The 21,809-nt window shown below is 36.3% G+C and overlaps 1 long non-coding RNA gene across 2 annotated transcripts in view; it reads left to right on the top strand.

The window, feature by feature from the left end:
• Positions 1-21,809, top strand: part of LOC102486795 (uncharacterized) — a 72,885-nt gene that overhangs the window by 4,550 nt on the left and 46,526 nt on the right. For both annotated transcript variants that reach the window (XR_001369735.1, XR_333657.1), the window contains exons 2-4: positions 7,301-7,411; positions 8,171-8,260; positions 16,532-16,585. This is a non-coding gene — a long non-coding RNA (uncharacterized LOC102486795). The remainder of the gene's footprint in view (positions 1-7,300; positions 7,412-8,170; positions 8,261-16,531; positions 16,586-21,809) is intronic.

Raw genomic sequence — 21,809 nt, 5'->3', positions numbered from 1 at the left:
CAGCATTGCTTGTGCAGTGCATTACCACTGTACCACTAAGCCAGCCCTGATTCTAGCAATAAGTAATACTCTTCTAATTCTAGCAATAAGTAATACTCTCCTATAAATACATGAACTGAGGGAAAAAAACCTATCCGTCAAACTAATAAAAGCATTTCTAAAATATATATCATATGCAATATATAACATCCAATATGTATATGCTTTTGTCGATTGTATACTAATGAAATTTTTATACTCACTCAAATCTAGAGAAATTTTAATACATAGCACCTTAAGGTCACAGGAAATAAAATAAAATAAAATTTCAATATACATATATACTTATTTTACAGAGAAATATGATAGGATGTTTTTAAAAAAGACTTAAGCATAGCATACATTGCATCAGAATATAATTCTGTCAGGTAAATGTGACAAAAACATGAGTTCAAGGAGAATATGTAAAAATTTTGACACTGAGGAAGAATTTATTTATTTAGAATTGATTTAAGCTTCATTGGATACATTTAAAGTGATATTAAGGATATATTTGAAAACACAAATCTTATAATACACCAGATATTATATTTGAGAGCTATTTAAAATTAGAATAAGAAATTTTAGATGTCAACTTAAAAATTGTAAAATGGCATCTACTTTTTAAAAATTATTTTAAAACACACAAACAGGGAACCAGCAGGTGGTGTAGGGGTTAGGGCGCTGGACACTCCCACATGGCCAACCATGGTTCGAGTCCTGGACTGGTGGCTTGCTTTCTCACTTTCCTTCTCTCTCTGCGTGTGTCTTTCTGGTGAAAATAAAAAATAAATAATGAATAAATAAAATGAAATAATCCTTTTAAAAAAACACAAACAAAAAAGTTGTAAAGACTACTGCTCTAGGGCAGAGGATCTATGGTGCTGACAGGATTTAAGAATTACGTACAGAACTTGTAAAAGCTGCAAATTTCCAGGCTCATCCCCCAGAGAACCCTAGTCTGTAGCTCTGGAGATTGTGTGGTTTTAATGAGTACTCCCTGGTGATTCTGATGTGGGATCTATGGACTGGTCATTGAGAAATACTGCTTCAAGGTTCCTTCACAGATCAGAATGCAAAAGCAGAAAGCTGCTTCCTTGAATATTTTTTTCAGTGTAATTTGTAGAACTGCCTCCTCTGAGTCATATTTTGTGTCACACCTTCACCTTTCACTTGAGGTGCCCTGAAAAAGTTTTGTGAAATCACTCTTTTTTTTTTTTTTGTAAAGAAAATTATTCAAGATAGTCCATGGCCAGCTTTCCCCAGCCACCATTGCTGTCCACACATCATAAATTTCTTTCAGAATTAGGGACTAAAGAAAGTGTAGCTTCTTTGAGGGGAATATTGGCATGCGTTTTTCCATAGGGACAAATTAGTAAATTCATTTTGTTTTTCTTTTCTTCTGATTTACTAGGGAGTTCAGAAGCATTTTTGTGGCTTTGGATATTTGACTCCTTACTCCTATTTATGACCTTTAATTAAAATTTTTCTTGGTCTTGATTTTTAAAATCAAATTTTACTTACTTTTGTTTTTATTTTCATAAATCACCTCAATCCTTTATAGAAGAGAATAAATTAGTAAACAAATGAACAAAAATCATTCTGTATATAGTTTTTTAAAATAATGGATACAATTGAATGGAGCCAAAAGCTGAACCAAATGTTGTAGTTTTTTTGGTGTATGTGTGTACATCTATAAATAAAGCTTGCTTTGCCGTGGAAGTAGAGAATGGATTGATGGCATTTACTGTTACATTTTTGGTAACTCACTGTAACGAATATTGGAATTTTAGGTGCACAGCTGGGCAAGGGGGAGTGGGACAGACTAGATGGACTTAGGGTGTCTGGATGCCAGTTCCATCAAGGACTTGTAGTACATGACAAATAGGAAGTGGAAGTAGGATATTTCAGTATGAAACTATCCAATCAGTCAAGTGTTTACTGGTCCACAGAATTCATCCCAAAGGAGGTCTAGAGCCCATAGATAATGACTATAAATGTGTTGGTATTCCTACAAATATATCTGAACTATCTTAAGAATCTGTAAAAGTAATTTTTGGTAGCAGGTAGAGACTAAAAAATGTATTTAAGAATAATTTCTTTGTTCTATATTTCTAGAACAAAGATTACAAAGTCAAATGAGACAAATAAAGACAAAATTCTTGCTCTTAGGATTTTCAGGGCTTAGATTAGAATCCAGCATGGACTGCTAGTCTCCTTTTGTAAGTTAGAAAATGATGCCACCTCTAGGCAAGTAGAGTTTCTCCATGTTATACCTGGTAAGGGGGAGAGAGGGTGGCAGATCTCATTGGCCTCCTTAGTGAAGAGTGTCTTTATGAAGGAACCACATGCACAACCATATGAAGGCTAGGTGCTCTAAATGAGAGAAACTGGTGAGGTGGAGATGATAAATGCTAACATGGAGCCCATTGCATGGTGGGGACTGTGAATGGTTGGAAGGTAGCAGAGGCTTTGTCTACAGTGGGGTATGGGAATGGGGAGTCAGTGCCAGCTGGGAATACAGACCAAATCCTGCCAGTTCTTAATAACTTTTAAGAGAAGCTGATGGGCCAGCAGATGTTATGGTGGTTGAGATGCTAGACTCCCACATGGCTGGCTGAGGTTCAAGTCCCAGACCTGCTGGGTTGCTTTCTCACTTTCTTACTCTCTTTCCCCCTAGTGAGCACACATGCCTGTGTATTTTTGTGTGTGTGTGTGTGTATGTGACTTCTTCGCTTTTAAACATATAGACTAAGCACACATTTGTGGGCTGTGTTTGGTCAGCAGACTGCCATTTTGGAAATTCAAGTCAAGATAAATTAGCCAATATTTTTCTGTGGTAAGATTTTCTTTTCTTTATTAATTTTTTGAAGATTTTAATAAAATTTAATGTAATGTTTTAGTTTTTGCTGCAACATGACATTTGTCTTATCAAGTCTTTTCTTCTGGAGACCTGCAGGTGGCATGGTGGTTGAGGCATTGGACTCCCACATGGTTGACTGTAGTTCAAGTCCACGACCCAGTGACTTAAAAATCACACTGGACATGTGTGGGCATGTGCCCAAAATCCCAGCAGGAGAATGGAAGAGAAGGAATTGTGGTGTGGTCATCACCCTGGGGGTGATTTCTCACTTTCTCTCTCACTGCCTCTCTCTGTTTCTTGCTGGTGAGTGCATGTGCCCAATGGCAGAAACCTTAAAAACAAACAAACAAACAGAAACTTCTGTATAGCAGCATTTTAAAATTTGCATTTACAAATAAATAGAGTAATATAATGATAATTAGGAAAATATAAAGAAGCAGAATCTAAGCAGGATTTATAATTTTTAAAGGCTATAGGTGAAAAGCTTGAGAATCTTCAGACTTTACAAGCTTTTCTTTTCCATGCTCAATTATTTATATATTTACTTTTATTCAGAGACTTGCTGAATACACTCCAATTTCAATTTGGGTGTATTATAGCAAACTTTCTGAATGTTACGTAGTGAAGCATCGAATAAAACATTATTTGTATACTATAGAATCATCTTTAATAAATGAAATTTTATTAATTTAATACATGCATTATAAACTAATCTATAAACTGATTAGCATTTACTAATAAATAAAATAGAGCACATTACATAGACATATCACATGATGATCAAAGTCTTAAATTGGTACTACATTTTTTAATTGACTAAGGACTATTTATTCTTGTAAGGCTTGATTTAAGGGTTCACGTTAATTAAATAAAATTTCTTTGGAAGTTAATTTCTGATATGGTTTGACACTTAAAAATAGGACTATGCTAGGAACATAAAGAAGCTAAAAAAGGTTAAGTATATTAATGCCTGTGCTGGGAAGTCATCTATAAAGCTACTCTTGAGCATGTGATCATGACAAAAGAGAGAAAGCTATACATTCTTTTGTTTTGCCCATTGAATGGACCCAATAATTACCAAATTGAATCGGAATATACAGTGGAAAGCATCAGCATTTTTTAGTTCAAACTTTTTTACATGTAGCAGACACTGTAATTTGCCTATATTAATGCTATTTCTGGTCCCAGAGTTAAAATCACAATAGGCCTGAGACTATTAGACTAATTCAAATCCTTCCGGTCAGTGATAAATCTGAAGATAGACATGTGATTCAGTCCTGGCTAATGACACATAAGGAGAAGGTTGCTTGGGTTCTGAGTAAAATATTTCCTTTTTAAATAGAAGGAGAAAAAATATATTTACTCTCATGTCTTTCCTAACTTAGACAATATCTTAAAAGGACAGAAACCTTGAGCTACACTAGCTATTTTGCAACAATGGAGTAGAAGACCAAGAGAATTTTAAACTGATCCAACATCCTGAGATGGTGAAATTGCTCAATCTTTGAATCACTACTTCTAGATTTCTTATTACATGGAAAAATTAAATGACTGTTCAGGCATACCCATAGTTGGTTATTCTGTTATATGCAACTGAATATATTCTACCTGGAATTCAGGGCCACTGTTATGCCAGAACCAGTTTATACTGGTTTGTGAAATGATTGTGTCTATCTCTTCCGTATTCCACATTCAGGACTTCAAGTTGGTAGCTTCAAATGATCTATGGTGGGAGCCTTTATACTTTGGAATGAGGCCAGTGATACATATCAGGGCTTTTTTTCTCCAGAGAACTGGTTGTTAAACACTTATTACCAGCATACCACTGGTTAACTTTATGTTACTTCTATAAATAATGTAATAACAACTACCATGCTAGTTATCATCTTTTAAAGTACATTTTTAATATAGGTAGTAATTAAGACATTGTTGAGTTGTGGAATTTTAGCACTACAAGAGACTTTAGTAAATTTAAGAACAAAATGAAATATAAATTGATTTTTTTAAGTAATTTTTTTCTTTTAAATTTATTCTATATTCACTCACTGTACATCATCATAGCATATGAAATGTTATTTCCCATTCAGAATACACTGTGTATTAGCTTAATCAAGGATATTACCATATATGTTATTGTCAACAAATAATTTTCCATTTCATATTTCTTATATGTTTTTGCCTGTTTTTTTCCTTTTCCCCTTGATTTCCTACTTCACACCTTCTGCCATTTCCCACCCTCCTCCCGCACTGTCTCTGGTATCTACAGATGTTTTCCATGCCCTTTTTTACACTCACATTTTATTGATTCACAAACTATCTTAATTGAGATATTTTCAATAGCAAGTTCAACTGACATATACATATATATATCTGTGAACATGTCTGACTTTAGGCATAAAACTCTGAGTAGAATGAATATACTATAAAGTAGCACCTAGCTGAAGTTATATTGAAGTTATATAGCTTACTGTGGGATATATATATATAATTATTTTTTAATCAAGAAATGTAGTTTTAGCTTTTAAAAACTCAAAATTTAAAAAAATGTTAAGAGAAAGAAATTTGTTTAAGGCTTAAAGCCAGGAAAAAGGTTAGGATTCTGATCTAATAGTAGGTAGATGAATCTATAAACAGCTCAAGAGAAGACAAATGTCTTTAAATCTGGAAAACAAAGCATTGAAAAAAATCAGTAATGTTTTAGTCAAAAGTCATAAAATTATATTTCACCAGTTCAGACTCATGTAATTAATCTCTCTTCTGTTGTGATCTGATCTTTCCATTTATATTCTGGAAGTTAACATTCAAGTCTGGATTTGTCCCTATAATTAGGTTGGCCATTTTCTTGTTTTTTTTCAGACTCTAATTTCTGTGTATCTCTCTTTAGTTTTCCTGGAATAATTCTCCATTCAGAACTTCTTGGAGAACTGGTCTGGTGTTGGTAAATTCTTTCAGGTTTTGTTTATCTGAGAATGATTTTGTCTTGTCTTCTCATATGAGGGATAATCTTGCTGGGTAAAGAATTCTTGGTTGAAATTGTTTTTTGTTTAACATTTTGAATATATTTTCCCATTCTTTTCTTGCTTGCATTGTTTCTGATGAGAGGTCTGCTGTTAGTCTGATGAAATACCCTTTGTAAATAACCTGACATTTCTGTCTTCTATTTTAATATCTTGTTCATGTCTGTGGTTTTGGTCAGTCTGGCTATGATGTGCCTTGAAGAAAATCTTCTTGGCTTGATTCTATCTGGGGTCCTTTGGATTTCTAGGGTCTGGAAATTTGAATGCCTCACTAGGTTTGGAAAGTTTTCTTCCAGGATTTCATGGAATAGATTATCAATGCCCTTATTTGTTTCTTCACCTTTTGGAGTACCAATTATCTGGATAGTGGAAATTTAATGGTATCTAGTACTTCTCATATATTATTATGATTTTTGGGAGCTATTTTCTTAGTCTTTGTGATGAATTTTTCTAGACCAGAGATTCTGTCTTCTACGTCTGAGATTCACTCTTCTGCATGATCTAATCACTTCTAATACTTTCAAGGAGGTTTGGATTTCCTGTATTACAGCCTTCATCTCTAACAGTTACAATTTATTCTTTTTTATGGTATTTCCTCTTTTAGATTATGCAAGAACTTCCTTACCTCCTGGAATTCATTGTCTCTTTTCTTCTGCATCTTCTGGAGTTCATCATCTCCTCTTTCATCTCTGTTAGCTTTGGCACTACGAATATTCTAAATTCTTTAGCAGACATTTCCATGAGTTCCACTGTCTGTGGATGATGAGAGGATGTTCTTTTCCCTTGGAGGAGAGATATTTTCTTGGTTCTCATGTTTCTTGTGCCTCTGTGGTGGTTTCTGGTCATCTGATAGATTATACATTTCTTTCTAAAAATTTTTTTGAGAGGTTTTTGCTATAGGGCACGCACACTCTCCAGAAAGACAGAGAGACAGAGAGACAGAAAGTGAGAAATCATCCCCCAGGGGAGATGGCCACACTGCAATCCCTTCTCCTCCATTCTCCTCTCGGGATCTTGGGCACACACGCATACGTGCCCGGCCTGAGTTTAAGCCACCAGGTCCAGGACTAAATGGGAGTCCAGGAACATAGCTATTACGCTAACTGCTGGTCCCATCTTCCTAATTTCTTGATGTTCAGTCTGAGCATTCAGAGGCATGCAGGACAAGGTCATCTGCAGTATCTCTGCAGTACAGTTTGCCTCCTTTTGTGCAACAGATTCAGTGGGAACTGAGGATTATTCTGACCCTAATAGTAATAATTTGTTTGGGTACAGTATACTTTGACCTCTCTTGAAACAGTGTCTGGAGGCTGAGCAGCACAGTGATAAAGGTAAAAGAAAAAGAAAACAAAGAAAGAAAAAACAATAATAAATTTTCTTCTTCTTTTTTTTTTTTAAAAAGAGCAAAAAATGAAAATCGCACAACACGCAAAACGGATTGCTCACAGCTCAGATGCAGATGACTTCTCAAAGGACCTGCACTTTGCCTCTCCTAAATGGGAGGGGGAGAAAGGTAAGAATTAGCAAGATAAAAGAGTATCAGAGGGCCAAGAAAATACTTTACCTTAAGAATAAAAAATAATTTTATAAAAGAGAGAGCAAGACAGAGAGAATACAGAGGATGCTCTACCACTTTAGATTGGGATATGGAGGGTGAAATCTGAGCAGAAAGTCTTCAGTTTTCTAGTCCCTGAAAAAGGTTCCTCATAGCTCAGATGCAGGTGACTTCTCCAATATAATTCTATTTTAAAGCTAACTTAATATTATATAATTAGTAGAAGAGTCAAGATTACACCTGGACTTTTAAAAAGTTTACTTATTTATTTCTCCCATGAGAGAGAGAGAAAAAGAGAGAGAGAGAGAGAGAGAGAGAGAGAGAGAGAGAGAGAGATAAGTACTCCCAACCGAGTTTTCATGTCAATCCACCTTGTTTCATCCACCAGAATCATGGCGACACACATGCCTGGTATGCACAGGGAGATTCTTAGATCTCAACTCAGGACCTTCTCATGTAAATCCACTTGTGTTACCCCTTATGTCACCATCTGACCCCAAAATTTGACTCTTTATTCTCACTTTAGTGATCTTTCCAATACACCATAGAGTAATCATATTATTTATACAGTAATAGGAAGAATTCTATACTTGCCAACATCTAGCCTCAAATCAAATAGTAAGCTAGCGAGATACTCCATTTCCCTAGGCCAACCTAATTTTAATAATGCGTAATAAGCTATTTTTAATTATATATTCTACATTTTTGTCCATTCAGCAAAGATACAGACCTCAAGAAAGCTGACAGATGGAAACAGCTAGCATGAGATTACAAGTTGCCTACAATCTTCAAACATCATTACTCACAGTAAGTCCTGATGAGTATCCAGATGATCAGAAGTGGTGTTTGCCTGCCTGAATACATCTAGGGTACTCTCTCACAGAAGAGGATCTGCTGCCCACCTCCATTCTCTAGAGGCTAAAAGAGTATAGGTTAAGTCTGAACTCCTGCTCAAGTGAAAATAGACAGACAGTTTTGAAAGACAAAAACTACATTGTGAGATAAAGTTAATTCTCTTTTTAGAGAGAGAAACTTTTTTTTTTTTTTTTTACTATAGGGTGTGTGTGCTTGTTGGAGAGACAGAGAGACAGAAAGCAAGAAATCACCCCCCCTGGGGGGGGGGGGAGACGGACACACCACAATCCCTTCTCCTCCATTCTCCTCTTGGAATCTTGGGCATGCATGCACACGTGCCCAGCATAAATTTTAAGCTGCCGAGTCTGTGAATCAAACCATGGTCAAATATGTGGGAGTCCAGCGATGTAACCATTATGCCATCTGTTGGTCCTGAGGTGAAGTTAATTCTTAGAGGATCTGAGCAGGACTTGTAGGAAATATAAACTCAGATTCTAACAACTTAGATTTAAAATAGCTGACCAAATTGGTCAATGAAGATTAGATAATACTTGGTACTGGCTAGAGTATTAATGAGAACTTCACAGTGTTGGTAAAAGTGAAAACTGGTACATTTATGTAAAGCAATTAGATAATGTACCACATATGAATTAGCTTAGAATAAAGATGTTACAATATTTTGAAATATTGATGGATGATATGTATAAGGGTGTTCATTGTACCAGTCTCTATTTTGGGGTAGAAATTTTTCATATAAGTTAAAGAAATGTTTTTATGTTTGGCTCAGAAATACCAATTTTTGTGATCTATTTTAAGGAAATATTATAGATGCAAAAATTAATGAACATCAATTATAGAGTTGTGAAAATTGGAAACGATCTAAATTTCCAATAGGAGAATGAGTAAATAATTATATATCCATACAGTAGGATGCAGTAGAAGAACTAAAATAATAGTTTGAAGGATTTTAATAAAAAGAGAAAATATTCATAATATGATGTCAAATAAAAAAGAATACAGCACAGTATAGTTTATATGTGTATGTAGCATGTATACATTTAGTAGATTAAAGGGAAATGCATTAAAATCAAGGTGTTCTTAATGATTACATTATTCCTTATTTGTCTGAATTTTTAAGTTTTCTCTAGTGAGCTTATGAAACTTTTAAAATTAAAAATAACTATTTTCTTATAAAATCAATACCTGCTCATTTTAAATATAGAAAGTACAAGCGGAAAGGAAGAAAATATTGGAGCACCTAAGTGTAAAATTAAGAAAAAGAACAAATAAAAATCCTTCAAGTCACTTGAAGGTAATTATGACAAAGGATATCTGTCTCAATCAACATTGAAGTCTAGAAGGGAAAACTGTGTGCAAAGCATGTACCCTCTAACTAAGAGGCAAAGTAGATTGACTGGCAATGACATCAGGTCGGTGGCAAAGAAAAGAGACAGATCTCTAAATTGTGTGTTGGATAGAATTCTGAAGGAACTGAGAATTAAGGGTAAATGTTTTCAGGAGCAACTACCATCTATGTTAGGTTACTAAGTTGGGGCAGCATTGGGAAAGGATTTAAAAGGTTCTTACCCTGTGTATAGAATTCACCCTTTCCCTTGGAGATCTCAAGTAATGAAGCAAAAAGATAAAGAGTGAAGAGAGTATTGTACTAATAATTATTAATACTTTGTAACTTCCCAACTGTGTGCCTTTGACTATAAGAATGTGCTGAGAGTGAACCAAGTAAAGCTCAATCCAATTTATTTGAATTATACTATGATCCCCAAATTGAAGGCCTTGGTTGCCCCAGAAACACAGCTCTAGAAATCTGACCAATTGTCTCATGGGACCTGAAAGGGTCTAGTCTAGACCAGTGGTTATCAACTTTGCTCCCTTTTAGTTACACACAGGACAGATGACATTCATACCAAAGGTGCAGCCAGGGTTAAAACATTTTTCTAACTTCAATTCTTTCTCTCCAAGCTGAGATCCAGGGTTAACACCTTTCTCTAACTTCAATTCTTTCTCTCCAAGCTGAGAAAGCAACACTAGTGAGTTTTATGTTATTATAGAGAAACCCTTGAGTGCACTTTGTGTTCTACATTTGATTTGGCAGTCTTTAACAGACTCATCCCTTGGATAGGGCAACTTGGGTAAATGCCCTGGGACTCATACTTAGACACTGAGCCATGTAGGTGTTGTACCTTATTTCTTTTTTCTAAGTGTAATTAAAATAATTTTCAACATACCTGTCTATAGTGATAATCTAAGAGGCTTAAGAAAATTGCTGACAATGCAGACTCTTTTCAAGTAAGATTATCTTGGCAGGCAGAACACATTGAGTTGCCAGGTTCTCACCCCCATCTGGGAATAGCCTTGTTCTTTACTTTTTCTCAGGATCAAATTACAAATAATCTCACTTGAAAGAAGGCCACAATTTAATCTTAAATAGGCCCCTTTACCTTGAGGTCAGAGGAAAGTAAGAATGATAGCTAATTATATTTATTCATTCATTAGCCAATTACTCAAGCTTTACTATGTGCAGGCACAGTTCTAGGCTCTGGGGATTTAACAGTGAATGAAGACAGAAAAGGGTGATTTCTACTTTCATGAGGCTCTCTAGTGGATGGAGATAGATATCAGATAGAAAACAAAATTGGAAGTATTATTGGTTCATTTGCTTTCTCATTCATTTAATTAGCCCATGTACTAAAAGTACCTAACATTCTAGACATTCTAGTTGCTTTCACATAAACTATCTGATTTAATTTTTGTGACAACCCTGCTCAAAAGTATATTATCATCTCCAAACGTAGTCAAATCAGCGAGAAATAAGAGGATATCCAGACATAGCCAAATTATAGTTGTACTTTATTGATTGAGCTGGCGACTGCGGGAGGACTCATGTCTCTCAAAGACCCCACAGCCCCAAGTGTAAGGAGAAGAGGGCTTATAAAGGCACATTTTGATTGATGCAGCGGGAGCAGTAACTATTGAGGAAGGGAGGTGACAAGGAGAAGGAATATCCTTGAGTAAGCTTTGCACAAAAGCAAAATTAAGCACTGTTACCTGGGGAATCTTTAGGATTGGGGATTTACCAGTACTTACACAGACACAATAGAATCTTAATGGTCTTCATGACTCAGGGCAAGGGGTCTGGCACTAAGGAACATCTTAAGGTAGGGAGTTTAGGGTTATTTAGTAAAGATAGTAGGAATGTTAATCACTCTGTTTTCTCCAGGCAACAGGAAGAAAGAAGGCAAGTACTTAATATAAAGCAGGAACATAACATTCAAAATGGTGGTACTTCTCCTTAAGTGGAAGGCTACATAAATAATTCAATAGTGATCAGTTTTGGGGTAAAGGAAGGTGATTTAAGAGGGGAGGAATACTTTTAATTATGTATTCATTCTTTTGAAAGTTCAAAATGTTAGCCACATACTTTAATTACATTTTCAGTTAAAACTCTTCCTAATGATGTTTTGGAGAAGAATGGCCTTCTGGGAGCTATACAGATATAATTCACTTGTTCAGAGTCATGGATACTTAGTTTCTAGGAACTTAATTTGGGACTGAAGATAGGTCATGTTAAATGTCATGTTAAAGAAATGTATGATTATATGATGTGTGTGTGTGTGTGTGTGTGTGTGTGTGTGTGGTGGTGGTGGTGGGGGGGTGTCCTGAGCCAAAATTAAGGGACCCAAAGTCAATGTGGTGACTTGTACAATATAATAATGTTTCATTCTTTGTATTCAAAGTACCTAGTACAGTGTTTGGCACTACTAGATAATTAATGTTTGTTAAAAGCATAAGAGATTATCTGAGGATATTAGGAGTGAGAATGCAAGGCAGGTGATTTGCATTAATTAAATCAGTTTCTGAGGTTTATAATATGGTTTGATCATCCTGGCTGGATGAAGATGCAAGAGAAAATGTGGTTCAGAATATAAATTACTCAGTCCTTTTTATCCCCAGTAGGAAAGCATATCCCCCAAGTTTGCTGATTTGGAAAATCCTTATTTTTGCAAGGACTGAATTCCCTTGCTTGCTATTTATCAGGATTCTGCTGACAAGTCCTGTTCCTTCTCTGTCCTTAGCCCCTCTCTTATTCTTCTTATTAAAAGATCTATTAAAAACAAAAACAAAAACAAATAGTTCAGTAGCCCAACTATTTCAAAATCTCTTTTCATCCCATTTGTCATTTATTAATGGGCCTATTTTCTCTACAGAGTTTCTTATCCCCTATCTATATTTGAGGAAACACTTTTAAATCTCTGGGGCTATCATTACATCACTAGGTTTTTTTAAATTTTTTTTCTATTGCCTTAAAAAAATTTCAACCTCAAGCCTTAATCACTCTATATATTACCCACCCTCCATCCTCACTTTTCTATTTCAAGTTATTTTTGGTTTTCCTTATAAATTCAATACTCTGAAAAATTCCTAGTGAGTCCAGACTGGATGCATTTTTGCTTTGAGAAATTTATCAGGAAAATTATAATTTGTTACTGTTTACCTACAGATTATTTGAAGTAAGCAATCTTTTTTTTTTTAGCTAACAATTTCCTATATCCTCTATCATTAGAATACACAAGATGCAGCTTGTTTTGTAGATATTTTATATTTTTCCCCTAATTTTGACCTATTGATTTCTTAATTTTTAAAAGGAAGTTTATTTGAAACCCATATTTAATAAACCTGCCTTCTAAATTTGTCTCTAGCTTGTGTCCAATTCTAAGGGCTGCTTTAATGTTCTCATTTTGCCTTTCAACAGTACTTGGTTCTATTGAATAGCAGAATCAAGACAAGAAAAAAAATCCCTTTGCTATCAGAAGGATAGTGGAAAGAACATTAGGTTCAGAGTTGAGTCCACTATTAAGCTCTCTGCCTTACATTCTATTCTATTTTATTTTTTGGATTCATGTTTTGCTTATCCCTCTTTCCCCATCTAGAATCAATCATTTCCCCTCTCTTCTTATCTACTATTGAGAAAATGCATAAGAAATTTTGCAAAGTACTATGGATGCCTGTGAAAAGGGCATTATGTAAATTTCCAGTATTATTATGCTGGAGTTTTGCCATTATCCTGTATGCAAAAGGATAAGATTTAGAATAATATTAGCTCCTTTCAACCTTCAGTCCAAGGAGGTTCAGTTACCAAAATACTAAGAGAATAGTTCTTATATGGTAGGGCCACAGCAAAGCTCCAAGACACTAGATTTGTGCCATTATTTTTTCTTATGGAGATTACTGTCGTTATTAAGTTTACTCTCTGGGAGAGTCTTGGCAATAGAGGGAATTGAGGGCAAGATGTTCTGCCTCTGCTTATTTTGCCTTGATACAGAAAAGGCAACAGAGGAGTGGGTCTTGGCTAAGGTCCAAATGGTCCAAATAGTTCAGTTTATATGTGAGAGAAGAAAGATGCAAAGGTGTCGCATAATGCAAACAAAATTTGCCTAAATATCAACACTGTATTTGTAGCATATAAGGATATATATTGTCTCCAGACTCACTAGAAGGTATAGGTGATTCTAGACATTTCTACTTGTAATGAAGAAGTCAACATTGTACATTATGCAAATTAAGGTCAGAGTAAAACTTAGTCTCAAATACCTCTTGTTTCCTCAACTCCACAGTCTGAAATCTCCACCATGAGACCCAGTTTATTGAATTGCATTTGCAGTCAACTATTGTATTTGGAGTCTATATAAGATTAGGTGCTTACTTTTCTTTTTTTAAAAAGAATTTGCTAGTGTACATGTGCTCACAGAGAGACAAAGAGGGGGAAAGTGAGAAAGTAATTTTTCCACAGAGTGATTGCCATGCTGCGATCCCCTCTCCTCCATTCTCCTCTCAAGAGTTTAGGTGCACACTCACATGTGCCCTGTGTATTTTTTCAAGCTGGGTCTGAGACTCAAACTGAGTAGTTGGCCATGTGGTATCTAGCTACTTTAACCACCATACAACTGGCCAGCCTGGTGCTTACCTTTTTTTAAAAAATGCATTTATTTATTATTACTATTATCCAATTTGATTAGAGAGAGAGAGAGAGAGAGAGAGAGAGAGAGAGAGAGAGAGAGAGAGAGAGAGAGAGAGAGAGAGAGAGAGAGAGAGAGAGAGAGAGAGAGAGAGAGAGAGAGAGAGAGAGAGAGAGAGAGAGAGAGAGAGAGAGAGAGAGAGAGAGAGAGAGAGAGAGAGAGAGAGAGAGAGAGAGAGAGAGAGAGAGAGAGAGAGAGAGAGAGAGAGAGAGAGAGAGAGAGAGAGAGAGAGAGAGAGAGAGAGAGAGAGAGAGAGAGAGAGAGAGAGAGAGAGAGAGAGAGAGAGAGAGAGAGAGAGAGAGAGAGAGAGAGAGAGAGAGAGAGAGAGAGAGAGAGAGAGAGAGAGAGAGAGAGAGAGAGAGAAAGCCACCAGGTCTGGGACTTGAACTGCAGTTGGCATATGGGAGTTCAGTGCCTTAACCACCAGGCCACCTGCCTGCCTCTTGGTGCTTATTTTAATGCAGCTATTCATAATTTGCAGGAAACATGCAGAGGATTGATTCTCTAACTTTTGTAGAAAAGATGACTTTTGGATGGGATCTTAAAGGATGAGTAGAGGTAACAAACTCAAGTTCCCTTTGTTTTAATCTAAATATGGACTAGGTACAACACAATAGGTACTCAGCTGCTTTTATTACTGGTAAGAATAATATCTACCTCATCACCTGTTACAGGCCCAAAGAAATGGTCAAACAAAACATATCCATGTTCTTATTCAAATACTTGGCTACTAGTTTAAGAACTCTGATGATTTAAATGGATGAAGCAGAGTGAATTATTATAGATTAGAGTCATATGGAAAGTAAAAAGTCATCATAACTTGCATATTACCTAAGAGAATTCTATTGACATTTATTAATTTATTAGAGTTTGGCAATATTCCAGAAGCAGGTGTATATATAATAAATGACTTCTATTCTTTTGAAGAGGTAGAAGCTGGTAAAGCAAGTTTTGGTGGCCTAGAGTGAGCAAAGTACATCTTAGTAGTCCTAGGATTCAGAAATATTTTTCCTAAGTATTTCACTATTTAGGCTAACATACTCTTCTTTAAAATGCAGGTGTCAATCAGAAAAATTTAAATCATATAACCTTGTATAACCTCTTAGCCCTAAAGAGGAAATAGATTATATGAGGGAGAGAAAGGGGATTAGAGTTTAGAGCTTGAGGCTTGAGTGGTAGTCAAAGTTGTGGGTGGTTGTGAGTGCTTTGGCAGGCTGAAAGCAGTTGAGGAGGCCTGCAGGTAGTGGGGGTGGGTACTGCAGGAGAAGGAGGAGGCAACTTTGCCTACTGTGCAGTTTTGCCTAGGGCAGCTAATTGCTTGTGCCCAGAAAATTACCTCTGGAAGCCTTGGGCAATATGCAGTAGGTTTTCCCTGATGCCTACTTTATCAGGTTAAGTTGAAATTTGGTGGGGAGGAGAGAAAGAATGATGAGCTGAAAGAATTTCTGAGCTGAAAGAAACCTCAAAGGTCACCAACTTTTTTAGCAAAGTAGTTCTAATGACATGATAGAGAATTTGAATCCCCGGGAATCTGGGACCTTAGCTCATAGTAATTCAGCACAAGTGGAAATATCTTTGAAATCTCTTGTTTTTTCTTAAGACTTTGCATAAATTTTTATTGATGCTACATATCCATGTTCCTCTTCATACAAAAATATTTTAAATTACCACATTCAACTCACTAATCTCCAAATAAAATAGTCTAAGGCCCTACTCTTGACACATTGGGATGTCTTGGCTAATCATATAGCTACTGAAGGCTAGAGTTAAAATATTAAAATTCAGGTCTTCTACCTCAGCCATGTTCCAACAGCGAGGAGTAATAACATGCAAGGTGGCAAGGACAGTGAGCATCTGGGGAGGAGGGTATTGAAATGGAAAGTGGGAGTAGTCTTTATTGTGTTTTCTTGGATTTACTCTGGCATGAAAAATATAAAAGGTAAGGGAAAGGATCTTACATTCATTGAGTTTCTATTATTTGCCCATGCTTTTTACTGGACATAATTACATTTATTATCTCATCTAACTTTCATAGCGACTGTGGAACAAGTTATCACCATCATACAATATAGGATGAACAAAGCCTGAGACCAACACATTGACCTAGCATTACTTAGTTGTTAAGAGGTAGAGTAAGAATTTGAATCCAAGTATGTCTAATTAGGCTATCCTACTTCTTTTTCCGCAGGCATTTATTAAATGTCTACTACATGCAAGGTACTATGCTTGGTGCTTTAAGAATGTAAGTAAGGAGCTGACTAGCAATATAACCAAGAAGCTCTTGATTGTTTTGTTCTTGGAATTTATCATCGAAAGTAGAAACTCCTTAATTAATTAACTGGTCCTTTTAGCTTTCTATTTAATGTCCCAATTTGATGATGAAGTGGGTGTGATCACTCATAGCCACACAAATTGGAAGATTCTCTTTGTTCATAAAAATATTTTTTGAAAATTAGCTGATGTGCCTAAGCCCTTTTATTAAGTCCTTTATAGCTTTATAAAGCATATGAGTATAGAACAATGTTTCTGAACTGCCCTAATATATAAATAAGTTCAGCAAAAACAAAAACAAACCCCAAAACCTATTGTTAGTAATATTTTCTTTAAAAGTGCATTAAAAATAGGTATATACAAAAGAAAAATACCAAAAGCATATTTCTTTTTCTTATTACACAAAAAATCTGTTTTTAAGGAATGGTAGGCCATCCTAAGCACAAAGGAATTTGCATATATAACCCAAATGATAGATGACTGGTGTTCAATTTGTTACGCAATGCAGAATCAGTTTACCATTTTACCAGCTTATTGTAAACTTTGATGTATGATTACTATTCCATGATCTTCTACCTATGTCATGCCTATTTATGAATGGATTAAATTTTGATTAGATTTTGCAGCAGTTATAATACATTTTCCTTGAGACCATTTGTACTGTGTAATCCAGGTGCCTATTATTTTTCATGAGCTCATGTTGAACTTTTGGGAAATACTGATCTAGAACATGCTGCCAAGTTGGTATCTTTCTCTGATTGTCAGCTTCTCAAAGGATATTCTGATCTTTTTTATTTGGTTTCCTACTTTTTGAACTTTTGTTATGTCAATAGACATATTTACAGTTTCCATCACACATCTGTCTACAATGTTAAATGCACATAGGCTTAACACTTCCGTTATGCATTTGATAACAAAGAAAAATATAACTGGAATGGTTAAAGAAGTAAATTCTATGTTATCTATATTTTACTACAATGAAAAATGCAATGGGAAGATACATAAACTTACAGATTACCAGAAAAATGTTTTATTGTGTGTGACATAACCTTATATAAAACAATAAATAATAATCTTTTTTAGTGTAAAAAACCCCAAGAGCTAAATATTCTGTAGGATCTAAACAAGAAGTAAACAAAATAAAATTTTGAAAAGATAGACCATAATTTCCAAGAGGCAATTCTCTGATGTGTCCTCAGCATTTGGTATATTATCTGACACATAGTATTTGTTCACGAAATAATTTTGAATATTTATTTCCTAAAGCAAGTTATGAAACTTAACTCTTATAACATGGTAAGACCAAACCAGTATAATTTTAAAACTCTTAGTAAATAACAACTTTAGAAAAAAAAATTATGGGACCAGTAGGTGGCAGAATGGTCATGTCACTAGACTCCCATGTAGTCAACCATGGTTCAAGTTCTAGACTCAGTGGCTTAAAATTCATGCCAGGCATATGTACATGTCCAAGATCCCAAGAGGAGAATGAAGGAGAAGGGATTATAGTGTGGCCATCAATCCTGGGGAGGAGGGGTGATTTCTTGCTTTCTGTCTCTCTGTCTCTTTCTGTCTCTCTGGCAAGTGTGCACACACCCTATAGAAAAAAAAAATCTCTCTCTCTTTTAAAAGAATTATTTATTTCATTGTATTTATTCATTCATTTATTTTAATTTTGACTGGAGAGAAACACACACACACACACACACACACACACACACACACACACACAGAGAGAGAGAGAGAGAGAGAGAGGGAGAGAGAGAGAGAAAGTGAGAAAGCAAGCCAATGCCACCTGCTGGTCCAAAAGTCTCTCTTAAAAAAGAAAAGAAAAGAAACTATTGTATGCAACAAATAGGTCTGGGTAAGAAATACTTTTAGAAAGTATTATTTTAAAAATCATTTGCATATCTTTATTGACATATTAGGATAACCATATTGCCATTTTTTTTGTAGATCAAAAATTGGCAATTTTGTGTGGTTTATAAATCACTGGTTAGTCTGTGTCTCTAGTTTCAAGTAACAGAAACATTGAAACATGTACTTTAATGTTCATTAAAAGGGCTTGGGACCAGCAGTTAGCGTAATGGCTATGTCACTGGACTCCCATGTAGTCGACCATGGTTCGCATCCTGGACCAGGTGGCTTAAAACTCACACCGGGCACGTGTGCGTGCGTGCCCAAGATCTCGAGAGGAGAATGGAGGAGAAGGGATTGCGGCGTGGCCATCCCCCCTAGGGGGTGATTTCTGGCTTTCTGTCTCTCTGTCTCTGTCTGTCAGGCGAGTGCATACGCCCTATAGCAAAAACCTCTAAAGAAAAAAAAAGGCTCTTCCGGGACCAGCAGGTGGCATAATGGTTGAGGCACTGGACTCCCACATGGTCAAACCACAGTTCAAGTCCCAGACCTAGCAGCTTGAAATCACTCTGGGCACGTGTGAGTGCCTGCTCAAATCCTGAGAGGACACTGGAGGAGAAGCAATTGTGCTGTGGCCATCCCCCTGTGGGGTAACTTCTCACTTTTTGTCTCTCTGTCTCTCTGGTAAGTGCATGTGCCCTATATCCTGTAGCAAAAATCTCTTTCAAAAACAAAACAAAACAAAACAAAACAAAACAAAAAAACTCTTCTTTGCTTTCAAATGCCAGTAACTGAAAAAAAGTGATCTCAGAAATCAGAACAAATATTACAACACCTTCATTAAAATATGTGAAGATGACACATTTACTACAAACTTTTATGGTTAATCACAAATCTCCTACCAGAGACTGTGGAATGACCATCTGAATATATTGTAAGAAGACTTAATGGTCTTAAATATTGATTACTTTAACAAATAGCTGTCCCTTCCATTTGACATTAAACAAGCATTCCCAATTATCCTGGTTAAAAAGGATGGCAAAGTCATTTCTTTCATAATTTAAAATATAATGAAGCAGATCAATAATTTAATTTATAATCTAAAAAATATCCCCAATTATGGTAAAATATGAAGAAATTAATTTAGGACATTTACTACTTGAATATTTAAAATTCCTAAATGATTATAATAATTTCTATGGCTCCCAGAACCATGGTAGTAACCATGGGCAAAGTCCAACATATGAAACATAATAACTGCTCCTGTCATCATCCATGATACTTTTAAGTAGTTAGGTTACTGTCATTAGAGAGAACTTAGGGGGAAGGAAGAAAAAAAGAAACCTCTCCAAAGCCAAGAAGTTTTAGGGGGGAGAATTAGAGAGGTGCAGACAGATACTTCTACATTCTAGCTTGTACAATGTGTCCCCTTTTTTCTCTCAGTCTGTGCTTAGCAAGGAAGAGTTTAGACTGAGATTCCACGAGACTGGCCAGACACCTAGATTTGCTAGTAGACCATTCCAGTGTTAGTGGGAGGAGTGTGTGGGTGATACACTACATTTTGGTGACTGTAAAATCTTCCAGACATTTTCTATGCTTATATTTATATATACATTTTAAGAATAGTACCATATGGCAAATCTTGCATTATGGCCTGCTTTTTTAAAATTAAAAAAATTATATATTATGAACTTCCTTTTCCATCATTCTTTTTATATAACATTCTTTTTAGAGTTTCTTAAAATTCTATGGTACATGTGGGTGCTCCACAATTTATCCAATCAATAGTTGGTCACTAAGTTTCACTTAATTCATTTCTTCACTATTATCAATAACATTGCAACTAAATTTGAGTGCATATTTTTAGTTCCTTAGTATAAACTTTTAGAAGAACTTGCTGGTTAACAATAGGCATTTTGAATGATTTCCTGAAGAAAATATTTAGCTTTTAAAAGCAGAGCTATACATACAGATGAGATCAGAGGTGGTAGGATGGATCTTTTTTATACTGGGGAGTGCTATTGGTTTCAATGTGTTCCCCTAAAATTCATGTGATGAAATTTGATTGTGATGGGATTAATAGGTGAGAATTTAATCTGACTATGGGATTAAGAGGTGGAGTCTTCGGGAGGTTATTAGGATGAAGGTCATCAGGGTGGGGGCCCTTTGAATCAATTCTAGTGGGTTAATAAGAGGATGGGATGAGGGGCCAGCAGGTGGAGCAGAGGTTAAAATGCCTGGATCCCAGGGACACAAGGCAGACTGAGGGTGCAGGCCCGACCCTTCCGAATCTCCACTCATCCCCACTGTTCCTCTTCCTTGGACCCCAGGTTGGTTGTCTGGAACTTTAAGGCAGACTCCCACCCCACCCCACCCACAATCCGGATTGAGCTGGCCAGCAGTTCCAGACACCAGGCGTACTGAGGTTGCAGGCCTGACCCTTCCGAATCTCCACGTATCCCCACCATTCTTTCTCCTTGGACCCCATGTTGGTTGTCTGGACTTTAAGGTGAACTTCCACCCCACCCCACCCGCAAGCCAGATCGAACCGGCCAGCAGTTCTGAACACCAGGCATACTGAGGCTGCAGGCCCAACCCTTCTGAATCTCCACGCATCCCCACCATTCCTTCTCCTTGGACCTCAGGTTGGTTGTCTGAGACTTTAAGGCCAACTCCCACCCAACCCCATCCGCAATCTGGATCGAGCCGGCCAGCAGTTCTAGACACCATGTGGACTGAGGCTGCCGCCCGACCCTTCAGAATCTCCATGCATCCCCACCGTTTCTCCTCCTTGGACCCCAGGTTGATTGTATAGATTACCTGATGACTAGGAACAATCGCAGAGCCTCAAGAAATATGAGCAACCAACAAAAGGCCTCTCCCTCAAGGGAAATCATCAAGCCTACATCACCCACAGTCAATAAATGGATGTCGTGGACATGTCTGATAAGGAATTCAGAATATTTGTAGCGACCAAACTAACTGAGATGGAAGAGAAAAGAGACAAGGAGCTCCAGGAGATGAGGAATTTTTTTCAATGACTTGAAAGAAGAAATGGAAACCTTAAACAAGAACCAGATGGAAATTTTAGGATTGAAGAATATGATACAGGAAATCAAAACCTCCCTTGAAAGTATTAAAAGTAGGATAGACCAGGCAGAAGATCAAATTTCTAACGTAGAAGACAAAACATCTGACCTAGAAAAAAGTATCAAGAAGATTGAGAAAACAACCATGAAAAATGAGGATAATATACGAGGAATACTGGATACCATCAAGCGCCCCAAAATCCGGATAATTGGTATTCCAGAAGAGGAAGAAAATAATAAGGGCCTAGA

The sequence above is a fragment of the Tupaia chinensis genome, unplaced genomic scaffold (genome assembly GCF_000334495.1).
Source record: "Tupaia chinensis unplaced genomic scaffold, TupChi_1.0 Scaffold000075_1, whole genome shotgun sequence".
NCBI classification, from domain to species: domain Eukaryota; kingdom Metazoa; phylum Chordata; class Mammalia; order Scandentia; family Tupaiidae; genus Tupaia; species Tupaia belangeri.
This window is presented reverse-complemented; position numbering and strand designations above follow the sequence as displayed.